This window comes from Ictidomys tridecemlineatus, chromosome 2 (assembly GCF_052094955.1).
Source record: "Ictidomys tridecemlineatus isolate mIctTri1 chromosome 2, mIctTri1.hap1, whole genome shotgun sequence".
Taxonomy (NCBI): domain Eukaryota; kingdom Metazoa; phylum Chordata; class Mammalia; order Rodentia; family Sciuridae; genus Ictidomys; species Ictidomys tridecemlineatus.
This window is the reverse complement of record NC_135478.1, coordinates 111,520,612-111,537,221: the sequence shown is the minus strand read 5'-3', so window position 1 is coordinate 111,537,221 and position 16,610 is coordinate 111,520,612. Positions and strand designations below refer to the sequence as shown.

The 16,610-nt window shown below is 42.9% G+C and overlaps 1 long non-coding RNA gene across 26 annotated transcripts in view; it reads right to left on the bottom strand.

Annotated features, from left to right (window-relative positions):
* Window positions 1–11,229: 11,229 nt before the first annotated feature.
* Window positions 11,230–16,610, bottom strand: part of LOC110596936 (uncharacterized) — a 98,951-nt gene continuing 93,570 nt past the window's right edge. For 24 of the 26 annotated variants that reach the window (XR_013434956.1, XR_013434964.1, XR_013434965.1 and 21 more), the window contains one exon: window positions 13,976–16,564. This is a non-coding gene — a long non-coding RNA (uncharacterized LOC110596936). Of the gene's footprint in view, window positions 11,732–13,113; window positions 13,217–13,975; window positions 16,565–16,610 lie in introns of those variants that run through there. The other 2 variants (XR_013434961.1, XR_013434962.1) reach the window with 2 other exon arrangements.

Below are 16,610 nucleotides of genomic sequence, written 5' to 3'. Positions count from 1 at the left end.
CCATCCCCACGCTCTAACTAGCCCATTCTGTCCTAGGAAATGGCAGTATGCTGCAAAACCAAACCAAACCAAATCATCTTTAAATTAGGAAAAGGAATATGAGACTCACCTCCAAAAGGTACACTTCTATCCTACAGCTTTGTGGCTTTGGCCAAACTGCTTAACCTCTCCTTCTAGGGGAAGGGTAGTGCAGAAGATAGAGACAAAACTCATATGCTGCCCCACTCTGTAAATTTAGAAAGGTGGGCAAATGGGGCACTGTATTTCCTTTCAGATTTCACATCCTAGACTTAATGCTTTTTTACCTTCAGGCTCTGGATAAAGTACATCTACAAGAAATAATTTCCCAAGGGGGAGCCCTGTAAATAGTGCCAGTGGACACAAATAAGCCTCAGACCACTTTTGTGGCCTTAACTTGCCAGACTAGGAGAGACATCAATTCCAGAGCTCAGGTGCAGAGGGGTGAAGTTGCCCCTTGAAGTCATATAGCTACTTGGATGCAGATTCAAGACAGGAAGCCCTAACTTCCTTTCACCTTCAACATGCAATCTTCTTCTTTTTTCATACTTTTATTGGTACATTGTAATTATACAGAATGGTGGGATTCATTGTTTCGTATTTGTATATGAACACAATATGACAGTATAATTTGGCCAATATCATACTCCAGTATTACACTTTTTCCTTCCCCTCCTCCCTCCTCCTGATCCATTTACTCTACTTATCTCCCTTCTATTTTCACGATATTTTCCCCCTCCCCATCTTCCTTTTTCTTTTTCCTCTCTAGCTTCTATATATAAGAGAAAACATATGACCTTGGACTTTCCAAATATGGCATATTTAATTTAACATAATATGTTTTCAAGTTCCATCCATTTTCCTGTAAATGACAGTTTCATTTTTCTTTATAGCTGAATAAAACTTCATTATGTATCACATTTTCTTTCTCCATTCATCTATTAACAGACACTTAGATAGTTAGGTTATTTTGAATTCTGCTGCAATGAACATGGGTATGCAGGTATTGCTATAGTATTATGACTTTAATTAGTCTGGATAAACACCAAGGAGTGGTATAGCTCAATCATATGGTGGTTCCATGCCTAGTCTTTTGAGGAACCTTCATGCTGATTTTCATAGTGGTTGTACTAATTTACAATCCCACCAACAATGTAAGCATGTTCCTTTTTCCTCTGCATTTTCTTGCAATCTTCTTAAAGCACCATTGGGAAGGCAATCAAGGAGCTGTGCATGCCCATACTCCCAACACCGTTTATTTTGAAAACATGGGCATAATAAAAACTGCAAGGGAAAATGTGGTTCATCCTTCTCCTATTCCCTTCTGGCTTTTATTCTGTTGCCTGGCAACAGTTCTATTCCAGAAAACTGGATGTCATTCTAAACAACTTTCTCAACCTCATCCTTCCTGAAAAACCTATCACTTGATCATGTCCACTTTATTTCCTAAATGGCTCTTGAGTCCATCCACTCCTCTCCTTTCTATACCACTTCCCCAGTCCAAAGTTCCGTCATTAATTTCCTGGGCAGCTTCCTTGGCTTTCCACAGGCTTTTGGCTTTCACACTGGCCCATCCCATTACTGTTTCTATCTTCCATAATCATAGCTAAAACAATCTTTTAAAAATACAAATGTGATCATGTTAACTGCTGTTTGCTTAATGCTTTTTTCTTTGATACTGGGTTGTTTGACCACTAAGCTATATCCCCATCCCTTTTCATTTTTTTTAAAATTTTGAGACAGAGTCTCATTAAGTTGTCCAGGCTGGCCTGGAACTTGCAATCCTCCTGTCTTAGGCTCCCAATTGCTGGGATTAGAGGTGTGTGTCATTGTGCCCAGCTTAGAACTTCTAAGGATAAAAGATTAAATCTTTAGCCCAGCCAAGAGGTACTTCATCACTAGGCCTACCTTCTGTCCCCAACTTCATCTTGTTCTTGCACATGTTACTTCCTTTCTGCCTGTAATGTTCTTCCCTCTTATTCTATTTAGTCCTGCTCATCCTTCAGCTCTCAGGTTGATGGTCACTTCCTTGGAAAACCTTTCCTGACATCCATGACCAGGTCAATTTGCCTTTTGACAGGCTCTCCTAGCACATCTTTCATCTGTAGCACTTATCACAGCCAGTCTTGTACTTATTTGTGTAATTATTTGATTCACAAATTTAATCTCTTCTCTGCTTGATGTTAGCTTCAGGAAGGCAGTTTGTCTTATTCTCTGCCTAAAACATGCAGATGGATGGATGGATGGATATGTATATAGATTGCAGGATACTCCTATCTACCCCAGCTGACTTTGATACCCCAGCCCATCTAATGATATCCTATCTCCTTCTAGTCTGTGACTAGCCAGTCTTTTCATGTTCACTCAGTGTACACCAAACACCTCAGATGTGCAAAGAATATGCCCAAATACTGTTCGAATCCAAGGAGAGAGAGATTTCTATGCCCTTGAAACTTAGATAATAATAACAGTAGTTCCAATTAATTTTGTGTGCCAGAGACCACTGGATCTCTCCTCCTTTGAAGCTCCTACTCTCTTTTCTCTACTTATTCAGTAGCAGAGACCAGAAGCCTAGCAGTGTTTCAAGGTTCAGTTGATGTTTTGCCTCTCCCAGGAATTTGTCCCTGATCAGTGAGTCCATGCCTGATCACCCATTCTTAGAACTTCCCCAGTGCATAGGTCTGGGGCAGTCTTGCTGGCCATTTATTATAAACTGCTTCATGTTATCCTTTCTCTCTTGCTCTGCATCAGATTATCAGGAAGCTCCCTGGGGACTGTTAGGAGGATTCACATCTCACAGAATGTCAGTTAGTAGGGTGGGTATTGCACACATACTGCCTCTTTTATTCCTCACAGGACCCAGAAGGAGACATGATTGCACCCATTTTGAATAGCAGACAATCGATTTGCCCCAGATCCCAGAAACAATATATGGTAAAACTGGTGCTGAAATGTAGGTCTGTTTGAATCCAAAGTCAAGATCCTTAACTAGTATCCCAGGCCCAGATATCCTAATAGCCTGCTTATGTCTCCTTCACCTGTGCCTGAACACTGGCGGGAGTAGGACAGCCCATGCTCCTGCTGATTACCTGCCTATCAAAGGCTTTATTCTAAACCAGTTGAAATGTGTCTATCTGAAATTGCTACCCCGTGACCCTGATTCTGCCCCTGGTTATAACCAGAGCAAGTGTGTTCCCTCTTCCACATGGCAGCCTGTCAATAATTCACAGCCAGTTCTCATGTGTCCCTTGCATCTTATCCTCTCCAGGGGGGCGGGAGAGAACATTCACTAGGAACTAGCAAACCTGGATTCTTATCCTGGCCCAGCCACTGTCTATAGTCAGTAAATTTCAAAAGAAAATTAAGTAGGTGATTTTGATAAGCAAGGACATAAAAGTCACCAACTCCTCTCACCCTGGTTTCATAAAAGAAAGGGCAGGCTGACACAGAAAAAAAGTAGGGCAGACAATCTCAGAATTAATTTAGCTTTATGAAAACTCCTTATATTGTTCCTGTTGTTCTCATTTCGCCATGTCCTGATGTTGACTCTGTGGGGGACTGGCCCAGGCCTGCAAGGACCTGTGCTCTAACCCATTAAAGAAAACACTGTCATCCAGAAAAAACAGAACAGAACACTCCAGTGTCAGAACACGGTGGTTACCCTGTTTCAAGAGGGAAGGAAAAGCTGAAAGTGTCTAACACTCTGAGACAGTGAGACTGCCGAGTGCAGGAAGCAAGACAGACTTCTCCATTGTGTTGTGGCTTCATGTTCAGTTTCTGTCTCGGCATAGAGGAGCAAAGTTATTCCTTACTCTTATAACTTAATGGGTGCCCTGTGACCACTAGAAGCCACTTCTCTAGCATGTAGAACCTATGGAAAGAGGAGGGCTTTACAGGATCCATGACAGTATACTAGTGGGTATGCAGAGGCAGAACTTTTCTTTTGGGGCGGTTCTGAACATGGGCTTTCTCACTACTCATTCATTCATTAGATATTTATTAAATAATTGTGATATGCAAAATAATGTACTAGCATTGGGAGTACAAAGGTGAGCAAAGGATGATTTGGTCTCTGTTCTTATGGAACGTAGAATCTATTAGGAAGAACAGATTTAATCCAAAGGGAAGGAATATATATAAACTCACTTCTATGATTAAGGGCTACTACAGAGGCACAGGACACCCTGGAGTGTGAAATATGGGCAATCCCCCAATGTGCTGGTCATTGGAAGGCTCAGACACTAATTACAAAGTTGAGATGGGAAGGAAGAGCAGACATAAAGCAGATGAAGAGAGGGAAAGCATATTCCAGGCAGAGTGCTTGGTGTGACTGAGCACAAATCATGCGAAGAACTGCAATGAGTTCAGTATGACTTCAAGAGGGAAGGGCCTGCAAGATAAGACTGGGGAAGTTAGTGAGGGCTCGCTCACAAAGTATTTAAAGGGTTTTTGTCCTTTCTTTAGGTGGAATAGGAAGCCACTGAAGGGTACTGAGCATGAAAAATGGTTTGGTATAGCATATTATTATTTGAAGGTAGAGAGGAAAACCCAGTTGCTTCTTCAAGGAGTTAAACTGATGACAACAAGGGTAGTGGCAATAATAATGGTGATTTAAAAAATAGAGCCAATGTTACTGAACATCATGTACTGTTTTAAAGTATTCTTTACACATTCCTTCATTTAATCCTCATGTCAACACTATGAGGTAGACAGTTATTATCCCTACTTTATAGCTGAAAAAACTGAGGCACAGAGAGATTAACAAACTTGCCCAAAGTCACACAGCTAAACTAGTAGGTGGTAGAGCTGCCAGACAAGCGAGTGACCTCTTAGTATTTAAAGAAAATACTCTCCTTCTACTTCTTCTTGTTTTTGCAGTGCTAGAGATTGAATCCAGGGCCTCCGACAGGCAATTACTCTACCACTGAGCTACATCTCCAGCCCAAGAAATTACTTCCTTAAAGAATTCACAGGACAGGAAAATGCTTCCCTATTAGAGAGTATGGGTACAAGAGTCTGGAATAAAATTGTCCTATAATTTAGGCCTTTAATCCTTGAGGTTTGTTCTATGAATGAGCACTTATTGAGCATCTATCACATGCTAGGCACACTGTGTAAGTAATGAGGATGTGGCAGGACAAAAACAACAACAACAACAAAAAAAAAATCCAAACACACACACACAACAACAACAAAACAGTCCCAGAACTTATATTCTAGTGAGGAGAAAAGATAATGCCCAGGTAGAGAATGCAGATAATTTCAATAACAGTAAGATCTATGAGCAAGAGACAACAGGGTTGTATGGTGGCCAGGGACAGGCAGAAGGTGGTGACCATTCAATAAAGATGTCAGGGAAGGCCTTTCTGATATGGAAACAAATGATGCCAACAATGAGGAACCAACCCAGGCATAGTCTTTGGAAGAGGCTTCCAAGAAGAGAGGAGGTCCTTGGGAAAGGTCCCAAGGCAGGGGCAAGCTTGTATTCAGGGAACAGAAAGAGGAGACACTGCATCATTCTGAGTAAGAGGAAACTAGAATGGAGATGATAACAGAGGCAAATTTCTATAAACCCCGGCCCCATGGGTCCTGGCAAGCCCTGACCAGGAATTGGGATTTTATCATGAATCATGAAAGTCACTGATGGGTTTTCAAGCAGGGCAGTAACAAAAGCATAGTATATGTTTTTTGGGTTGGTTAGTTGGTTTGATACCAGGGTTCCAACTCAGAGCCTTGTACATGCTAAGCACATACTCCATTTCTCAGCTATACACTTAGTCCTGATATATGTTTAAAAAAGGGCACACTGGTTGTTGTGAGGAGAATAGATTTTGAAGAGAAAAAAGGATATAGGAGGACCAGTTTGGTTGTGCTGCATTTGATGAAGGAGGATATGGGGAGAAGGGTTGGATTACAATGTTTTTTTTTTTTAATAGATCAGATGTGGGGGTTGAGAGAAAAGGAAATATAGGATAATTCCAAGGTTTTACACCTGAATAACTAGGTAGATGATGGTACAGTTACTAAATTAGGAAAGATTGTGGGAGGAACAGGTTTGAATGGGAGCTGAGAGTGGGTGCAGAGTTAAATCAAGAGTCGTGTTATAGATATAAGTTTGTTATTTCTTTTAGATGTCTAATCAGAAGCCAAGAAGGTAGTGTGGATGGAGTTCCTAGGTGAGGTTAATGTTAAAGATTTTAAGTTGAAACTCAGGGGCATTAGATGTTAAGTAGAATCACAGGACTGAGCTGGGTGTGGTGGCATACTCCTGTAATCCCAGGGATTCTAGAGGCTGAGGCAGGAGGACCGCAAATTTGAGGCTGACCTGGGCAACTTAGAAAGCCTCTGTTTCAAAATTTAAAAAAAATTTAAAAGGGCTGGGAGTGTGTGTAAAAGCTAGCCAGTAATACCCGTCACGAAGGATTGATATTAGAACTACACTTAGTGCAAGCAAAGTATCCTGCACCTCTTTAGGTGTGATCTATGCATGTGACCTCTCTGCAGGAGACAGAATCCAAAGTGTCTCTACCCTTACAGAATAATGCATTCTTGCTGCTGGTCATCTCCAGCCACCAGGTCTCCAGTATTCTGCCCAGCACACGCTACCCAACTAATAATGGGAATTACGAGTCTGCAAAGACTGACTAGGTAGGTCATCGAGGTGGAATGCTGAGGATCTGTGAAGGCAGGAGTGTCCTGGGAGGAGGGGAAGAAGTCAAACAGCTTCTAAGGCTGACCGTAGCTGCAGACCTGAAACTTTTCCCAGTGTGCATTAACTTGACTGGCAAAGGCAGTGAAATGACAGCAGGAAAATGCTTCAGCAGAGAGCAAGTTGGAACTTGGGCCAATGTGTTCAACTTCTGGCTCCTCATTGTATCTCCTAGAAAGAGCCCTGGGAAGAAATTGCAGCAGACACCCATTGAAGGGTGGTTGAACAGGCAATGTGGAATCTCAGCCTGCCTTTATCACAAAAGTTAGCCTAACATCTGCACTTATTGGGCACCTTCAACGTGGTAGGCACTGTATTAAGTGCTTTTTATAAAAAGACTCTTCAATAACTAAGCACAGAGGGAGAACATATTGATACTGAAAAGACAAGGAACAGGCCAAGAGAAGAGGAATGCTTGCCCAAGGTCATCCAGCTTCCTTTTCTTTCATACACAAAAGAGAAGGGAGTCCTTCTGTGCCCTACATGTGCCCTACCCAACTAATAATGGGAATTATGAGTCTGCAAAGACTGAGAGTGGGTGCAGAGATGGTAACACCCACTTGATCTTGGTCTCTTCTTCCTTATTCAGCCACACTGGCCCCTTCCTCTCCTTTTGGATACATCTTTCCATCTCACAATCTCAGGGTCCTCACAGTCTTGAATTTCTCTGCCCTTCAATGTCTCTGCCCTTTGCCAGCTCTGCCATTCTTTGGGTCATCATTAAAATGTCCAGAAGGCTTCCCTGAGCCCCAGAACAGGTTGGAGTTCCCATTGTGCCTCTCATAGTAGCCTCCCCTGTGCCTTTAGAACACTTCCTATTTATAATTATACTTACTTCAAATCCATACTAATCACTGTTTGTGTAATTTAAAAAATATATTTCTCTCTCCTGTATCCACAGTACCTGGTGCATAGATGGTTGTTAATACTCATAATACTCCAGGGCTCCAGTATCCTGCCCAGCACATACTATACAACTAATAACGGGAATTATGAGTCTGATGAGAGAAAGAGTATTAACACATGAATACTGAGTCAATACACCCAAATAAATCTCCCTTAAAGATGGGTGAACTGCATTTTAGCCAAGACACAGAGACTTGTATAAGGGACAATGGCCCTTAAAATATAAATCATAAAACCTGACTTAAACAGTATTCTCCAATCACTGTGTTACTGCAAAAAAGCAGGCAGGCTTAATGTAATCCCAAAATGTGCATGGAGGGAGGTGGACATCCAGTTCCCTGCATGTACCGGCTTCTCTTTGTCATCCACCCAATCTGGCTCCCAGTGGTGGAAGTCACTTTCCTTGTTCCTGCAGAAGAGAATTATCACACAGGTGGTCATACTTGCCTTTTGTCTCTCAAGGGAAATCGTTTCGTCTTTCACTTCTGCTTTGAGGTAGAACATATCCTGTATGTCAGACGATCTAAGGAGCACTCCTGTCCTCCCAGTGCCAACCACTCACAGACGCCAATGTGGTGACCAGGAACAGAACATTGGTTTCATTATAATATAGGGAGCCCAGGTCCCAAGCCTATCCTCCCTCATTCCCAGCAGACTGCCCTATCATTGAAGCCAATTTACTGCTTCTGTCTCCCATACCCTGTGTCATTCTCTCTAAAGGGGAGAGCCTTGAGGTTGAAGAATCCAGGTAGATTCAATCCCTCCTGTGCCATGTGAGCTCATTAAATCTGGGTGGTTTCCTTCACTACCCTGAGACTTAGTTTCTTCTCTGCAATGTGAAGGACTGATACACATCCACTTCTCATAGGGCTGTCTTCTGGCTCTAGGACATGGGGCACACACTTGTTTATATTCAATGTACAAGTCAATTCTTGCTGTTATCTTTCTACTGCTTTCTATCTATCATTTCTCAAACATTCAACTAGCTGTGGGGTGCCAGGTTCTCCATGCACCTGTCAAGAACATTCAAAATGGAACATTTGGCCTCTAATGAGGGGAGTGTAAATAGTGATGCCTTAAAATTACTCTGCTGGGGATGTAGCTCAATGGTAGAACACTTGCTTAGCATGCATGAGGCCCTGGGTCTGATCTCCAGCACTGCAAGATAATTATAACTAAAGGAAACTAAAATTACTGAGCACTTTGCACCACCCAGATACCTTCACAAGGTTAGCTGCTTCAGATTCTCACTATGACCCCTTGAAGGAAGCCTGAGAAATACCACCATCATCTATACCCCAAAGTCAAGGTCCAGTGAAGTGAATGGACTTGCTCAGGATCACATTGGTAGCTCTACTAATCTCAGATTAGAAAAAAAATGACTCTACTTCATGATATAAGTTTGTTATTCCTTTTAGATATCTGATCAGAAGCCAAGAAGGCAGTGGATGGAGTTCAGAGGTGAGGACAGTTGAAACTCAGGGGCATGTAGATGGTAAGTAGAATCACAGGACTAAGCTGGGCGTGGTGGCATACTCCTGTAATCCCAGGGACTCTAGAGGTCGAGGCTCAATTCTCTAAATACTTTCACACTCCTGATCACCCTGGTTCTCCCACAAACCCTCTGAGTTACACAATGAAGACTCAAATGGTTCCCATTTTGTCAATATGAAGACTGATGTGTGTTGGGGTGGTTTCAGGAGCTTGTGCAGGGTCATATGACAAAGAAACAGGAAGCTGAACCTGAGAGCAGGGTTTCTGGATCTCTGAAGAGAAAGGGGGTCATGAAAGAGGATCATTTCCCTGTTTGCCCTATCTGAGATGCCAGCTACTGCCTCTGAGTATGGATGTGTTTAGAGCCCATTGTTTTATCCACATCCGGGGCCAGGAAGAGCAAGCCTGACAGGTGAGCGAGGCGCCACCTGGCGTGACCCCAGAAGACAGGCCCAATCAGTATTTCCAGACAATGGGCCATTTGTCACTGCAGGTTGTACCCAGGGACCTGACAACACTAACTTCCCTCTAGAAATCAGTTGTTCTAAGTATAATTGGAGTGGCGCATGTTTGGAGAACTCTCTCCCCCAGTTTTCTCTGATTTCAGTGTTCATTCCCCTTCTCTTAACTAACCCGATGCCAATGCCCTCCAGTCTTCAAGCATCCTCTCCCTCCCCTACATCTTCCTTTCCAGCTAGGAGAGCTGTGAATCTAGCCCACTATCCTTTTCTTCACTTTCCCCTAACTCTCCTGCACAAAATTAGGCTCTTTCCTTTAATCCTGCAGTCACTTACCTTCTGCCAGTACCGACCGCTACGAGAGCACCATGGTTGTCTGTTTCCCTCCACTGGGAATTCAAGCAATTTTGAAAGAGCACCTACTTTGAGATGGGCACTTTTAGTGCAGGATACAAAAAAGAGAGCCATTTTTATCCTCGAAGAGCTTTGGAAGGACAAACTGTAAGAACAAGACAGTATGTGAACACTAAATACCACCAGGATTCTAAACCTGGTTCTGTTCATAACTTGCTGTGTGGCTCTAAGCAGGTCTCTTTGTCACTTTGACCCTGAAACCTAGCAAGAGACACATCTGTAGACTGGAGATGGGGATGCCATCAAGAGGGGGTTCAGAGCTTCACATCCAGAGCAAAGTGGCAGGTTCCTCTTCTTCCAAAGTCATAGCGAGGAGAGTCCCCCCAATTGGATGTTTTACCAGATCACAGTCTACTTTTTGGTGTCTAACCCAACACTTGATGTTTGAAGCTAACAAATTCTTTGTTGTAGGGATTGTTGTGTGCATAGGGGGTGTTTAGAAGTACCTGCTAGATGCTAGTACCACTCCCTGCAGTTGTGACAGCCAAAGTGTCTCCAGACATTACAAAATGTCCCCTGGCAGGCAAAATCACCCTCAGTTGAGAACCTTTGGCTAGCTTCTGGTTCTCTGGCATTTTATCCAGGGTCTTAGAACAGGAGTCAGGTGGTTTTTGTTTTGTTTGACTTCTAAGAGACTGCATCTCTCCATGTTTCCCAGGTTGGCCCTGAACTCCTGGGTCAAGTGCTACTCCTTCAGCCTCCCAATAGCTGGAACTACTGATGGCACCATTGAACATGGCTAGGTCAAGGTTTTTTGAGACAGCACTGAGATAAAAGTTTTTCAGATTTGCCTTTGACAGAGGTCCTGCTAAGCACCCACTCGATATGGTCCATTCTTAATGGTTTAAGGAGTTGTAGGACATTTCACCTTGAAAACAGACTACTTTCCCAAGACAGCACCTGATCATGACTACAATATGCTTTCATACTGTAGGGAGGATGAAAAGGATCCAGAGCATGAGCTACTAGAACTGGACAAATGTCAAAGGCATTAGGAAAATGTCTTTCAGGATGCCATGGGTTTCAAAACAATTTTTCTTCTCTCTTTAGAATTTGAGGAATATTGGGGGGTTGGGGCTAGGAATTGAGTCTGGATAAGCAATCTGGTATAATTCAAAGAGCACAGAGGGGGAGATGAGAGGCTCAGTTCCAGTTGTAACCACCATAAACTTCCTAAGGAATCTTGTTTTAATGAGCTTTTTCACTCCTCTAACTAAAGAACCTCAAAAGAACAATTAGAGGAAAAGTTTATTTTAGGGCTCACTGTTTCCAAAGATTTCAGTCCAGAGGTGTCTGGCTACATTGTTCAGAGCTTGAGGTGAGGGTGAACAGCATGGCAGGAGAGGGTGGTAGAGGAAAGTGGTTCAAAACATCACACCAGGAAGCAGAGAGAGGCTCCACTCACCACATATAAAGTATATACCCAAAGCCACACCCCTAACGCCCACCTCCTCCAACCACATCCTACCTGCATTCAGTTACCACTCAGTTAATCCCCTTCAGGGGATTAATTCATTGATAGGGTCAAGGCTTTCATAACCCAATCATTTCACTGCTGAGTGATCTTGCAGTGTCTCTCACATGAGCTTTTGGGGGACACCTAATATCTAAACCATAACAAACCTGAATTCACTCTCGCAGTCAGTCTTCCTGTTGGTTAAAGAGGACATAAGTCTGTAATCTTGTGGTCTCTAAGGTTTCCCCCAGACAAGTTCAGGTAAAAGTTCCAAGGCTAAAAGAGAAAGGAGTTTAGGGAAGATTGACTCTTCATGAACCCCCCTCCCCGCATTACTGTGTTTCTTCTTGGAAGGTCTATGTTCTGATTTAGTGAGGAAACAGGAATCTTATCACAGCCAGAGAATCAGATGGAGGTCAAATCTGAAGGTTGGTAGGACTGAGTTCTTGGCATTTGCTCTGCCACAAACAAATATTATAACTTAAGCATTTTAGGCTAGGTTTAGGGCAAGTATGTGGCCATGGCCTGAACACCAGGAGTTGCCTGAAACATGTGCCAAGCTGAAGCCAGCACTTACAAGTCAAAGGGAAGAACTAAATAAAGCCTTCCAGATAGGAGCCTGTGGGAGGGGAAAGATGACTGGCCCCTGAATGAAGTTAAGGCCCAATCCCTGCCAATATATGTATATGAGGCCATGTCCAGATATTATACAGCATCTGTGCTCCCAGAGAACTGCAAGATACATATAATTATAATCATCTGAGAACAAAGGCCCCGAGCCTAGGCCCTGGGACATAGCAGCAGATGGTAGTTCACTGACTTAACATCAGTAGGAGGTAAAAGGGGCAGCACGGTGAGCAAGCCCTAGGCTCTTTGGTCTCACAAAGCTGACTTGCAGCCCAGCTGTTTGTTAGCTGTATCATCCTGGTTCCACTTCCTTAGGCCTCTGCCTCCCATCTGCTACGTTGATAAGATTATGTAAAGTATGACACATTACCCAGACAGAGCAAAACTATCAAAAAATGAAGTGACCACTGTTATTGCATGTATTTGAAGTTTTGTGAGTAAATGGAGAGGCCTGTAAATTGGCTTCTGTTTAGCTTTCTCTCCCACTATTTTCTATCCATTCCAATAAAGCCTCAGAAATTTGCTTAGTGTCTCAGGCATATAACATATTTAATACCCAAAGTGTCTTTTTTTGGTGGAACTGGGGATGGAACCCAGGATATTATGCATGGTAGACTAGCACCCTACCACTAAGCTTCAACCTCAGTTTCTGTTTTAATTATTTCGATGGGTCTCTTCTTACAAATGAGATGCAGGTTTATGTACCTATCCATCATAGTACAGTTGGCCCTCTGTATCACTGGGGTCCACATCCTTGGATCCAACTAACCTCAGATTGACAGTATTTGGGAAATTTTTTTTGGTACTGAACAGCTATTCATATTCTTTTCCTATTGTCATTATTCCCTAACCAATATACATAACAACTATTTAAATAACATTATCATTTTATTAGTTGTTATGAGTAATATAATGATTTAAGTATGTTGAGAAAACATGCATAGGTTACAGGCAAATACCACGAGTGTGTAGATCTGTGGTTTTTGGGATCCTTAGGGGATATTAGAACTTCATTAGCTGACTGTACTTACCAGTACAGTACTTAGCAGGTCCTGGCCAGCCTCTGGCAGTCCCGAGCCTTCAGAAGTCCTTATATATCTGTTTCCACTCTCACTGCAGGAGGTTGTATCTGGTCTGTTGTCAGATTGGGGGATCACATTAAAGTCCTTCTTATAGTTCATGTGACCCTCCTATGTACCTTATGAGTGGTCCTGTCATGTGCACGTGCTCCTTTGACTTCACTGACTTACTCAATTTACATTGACTGAAGTATATGTGAGAAGGTATAGTGCAAGGGGCTAGCCAGAGACTGGAGGCCTGGTAACTGCCTTCAGGAATTCCCAGCCTAGTGACTTGAAACAGGCAGCAGATAAATACAGTGTCACAGCACAGAAGACCAACAATAGGAGGCGTCCGTGTGTGGTGTATGTGTGTGTGTGTGTGTGTGTGTACACAAGTTGAGGAAACGGGTCAGACCATATCATCTCTTTTTATCAGATGAGGAAATAGACTCAAGAGATAGGCCGTCCCAAATTTTCACAGCTAACAAATGTTAGGGTTAGAATTTAAACCCTGCTCTTGGTCTTGATCCTATTGCTCTTCCCCCTATACCAAGGCATGGCTTGGTGGACTTTTTGATTCACACATCACTTTTTGATTGACTTTTTTTTTTTTTTTTTGGTACCGGGGATTGAACCTAGGGGTGCTTAACCATTGAGACATGTTCCTAGCTCTTTAGCTCTTTTTAATATTTTATTTAGAGACAGGGTCTCCTTGAGTTGCAATTGCTAAGTTGTTCAGGCTGGCACTGAACTCTCAATCCTCCTGCCTCAGCCTCCCAAGCTGCTGGAGTTTGTGTTCTGTTGCTGTAACAAAATACCTGAGACTAGGTCATAATATAAAGAATAGAAGTTTATTTGGCTCCTGTTTCTGGAGGCTGAGATGTCCAAGAACATGGCATGCAATTTGTGAGGGCATTCTTGCTGCATTACAACAGGGCAAAGAGCATTACCACATGGCAAGACAGAACAAGCATGCTCTCCAGAGTCTGATTTGCTTATCCTACAAAGTCACCAATGCCATCTTTGGGACCTCACCCTCATGATCTCATTTAATCCTTACATCCCTAAGGCCCTACCTCCCAAATACTACAAATATGAGTTAAAGGATTAAGTTTCAAACACATAAAATTCTGGGGGGGGGATATATTCAAACCATTATCACTGTTTAGCCAAATCATCCATTCCTTGAGGCTGAGTTCTACACTCAGTTTGGGTCCAGCTCTGACAGAGATGTGACCCAGCATTCTAACTCACCAGCTGCCCGTTATTCTCCCAGATCACTCTCTAGTCCTTGTTCAGCTGGGTCATTTCTGGAAGAGTAGTAAATAGTAAGTGAGGCCAAACATTGGCCTTACCCACTGGATACTGAGGAACACCAATGACCATGTTATATGGTATGAATAGCAGGCAGTATCTGTGCCAGCCCTATCATTCAGGAGGCTGACTTGAGAGCATGGTGAAGACCTGTCAGGAATGTGAGAACAGCTACCAGAGAGTAAATAACTGTTACTATCTCTTATTAGTGTATCCTTTCATATACATCTGCTTTGGATCCTCCAATTACCTCAGGATAGAGTTTCCTATTTTATAGATGAGAAGACTGAAACTTAGAAAGGAGCAATGGTTTTTCTGAGGGAAGGAATGGTAAAAAGACTGCAAGCCAGGAATCAACAATTATATATTCATATATATATATATATATATATTTAGTTGTCAAAAGATCTTTATTTACTTATATGCGGTGCTGAGCATTGAACCCTGTGTCTCACACATGCCAGGCCAGTGCTCTACCACTGAGCCATGACCCAAGACCATATTCATATATATTAACAAAACTACTCCTTTGAAGTCTCTATGTGCAGCATCAATAGCTGCATCTTAGGAGTTGCAAAAAAAGTTCAGATGAATTTTGTGTGCAAAGGATCTGAGTTGGTAAAGTCTGTTAAGTTCTAGGGACTGAAAAATAGCAAGGGTGGATACAGAAAGAGCCCATAGGACCCGGTTGCACAGGGTTTGTGGGCTGCATCTTAAGTTCTTGTTTTTAGCAGTGGTTAGGGATCAAACCCAGGGACTCAAGCATGCTGGGCAAGAACTTAGTACAACTGTAGCCCTGAATCTAAGATTTTTGAAGTTCATGTCATTAAAGAATCCTAAATAAGTGGCAGGCAAAATTGGAGTAGTTTTTAAAAATATGCCCCCAATTTCCTAGTGAACGTGACCTGAAGTGAAAGTACAGGCAAAGGAAGGCTGGACTTTGGAGTGGTAACACAAGGCCTGGGAGAAGTGGATAGATTTGCAAGGTACTGAGGAGGTAAATCAACAGGGCATGCGTTTAACTCCAGGTGAAGAGAGGAAGAGGGAGAAGTGTTTGTAAATGCAACCATCTCCCCTCTGGCCTGTGATCCTCATCACCTGAGCAGATTAGTGCAGAGTGCTGATGTTGAGGCATCATGCTGAGTCATGTTCTATTAAAACAGTGGGTCCTAAACCGAAGTTGAGTTAAACAGAGGCTTTCCTTAATCATTTTTCAGAATGTAATGATGTCTGCATTAAAAAACTGGGCTCACTCATTTGGCAAGATCTACAGCACAAGCCTATGGTAAGTTACCTAGTGTGTTGTACTTTCTGCTCACTAGTCCTGACTGGAAGAAGCCTTGCTCCTGCTTGAGGGCCTGTGAAATCAAATCTCTGTCAGCTCACAGCCACTCTCAAAGTCAGTACATTCTGAAGTCTTCATGATCTGCATCTACTGCATTGACCTGGAATGATGCCCAGCCCAGAGTGGGACTGCTGTGGTTGGGAATGAGTTTGGGGACAGAGGCTGTAAGTGAAGCTTTATTAGCTTCTAATAAGTTCAGGTATATACAGTTTGTATGAGTCTATGTTACATTATTTCACTTAATTCTATTCATACTGCGTACACTCCTGGACATGAAGCAGCAGATTCTGCTCTTATTACTCCACAGTGGAAAAAAAGGATGCTGACAGGAGCCATTCCTTCTCCAAAGACATTCATGGGGGCTGCCTGCCCCCTTTCCCAGACACTGAAGCCCTCCCACAGAAAATCTGTGCCTCCCACCTGCTCTGGGCACTTGCTGACAGAATCTGGGTGGTGGTAGCAGCAGCAGCTGCTTCCCAAGTCTTTCTCCTGAGTAGAATAGAATACTTGTGGGAGGGCCAAAAAGAAGCAAGGGCTCCCACTTACTAGCAGAGGCAAACTGATAACCTGATCCTTAGAGCCTGACAGGAATCCTCTGCCCGTGAGTGGCCCGGATTCTTTTGGGCCAAGTGGCCTGGATTCATGGGGCACTGGTGTGCATCTTGTTCAGACAACTTGTTCATAACATAACCAGCCAGTTATTGCAGTTGGTGCAGAAGTCAGTGAACTTCTTCAGTAGCTTATCAGCAAACTTCTTGGTCCCTGTGGGGCAAAAACAATTTGTCTTGGTGAGCATCGTTCTGTAGTT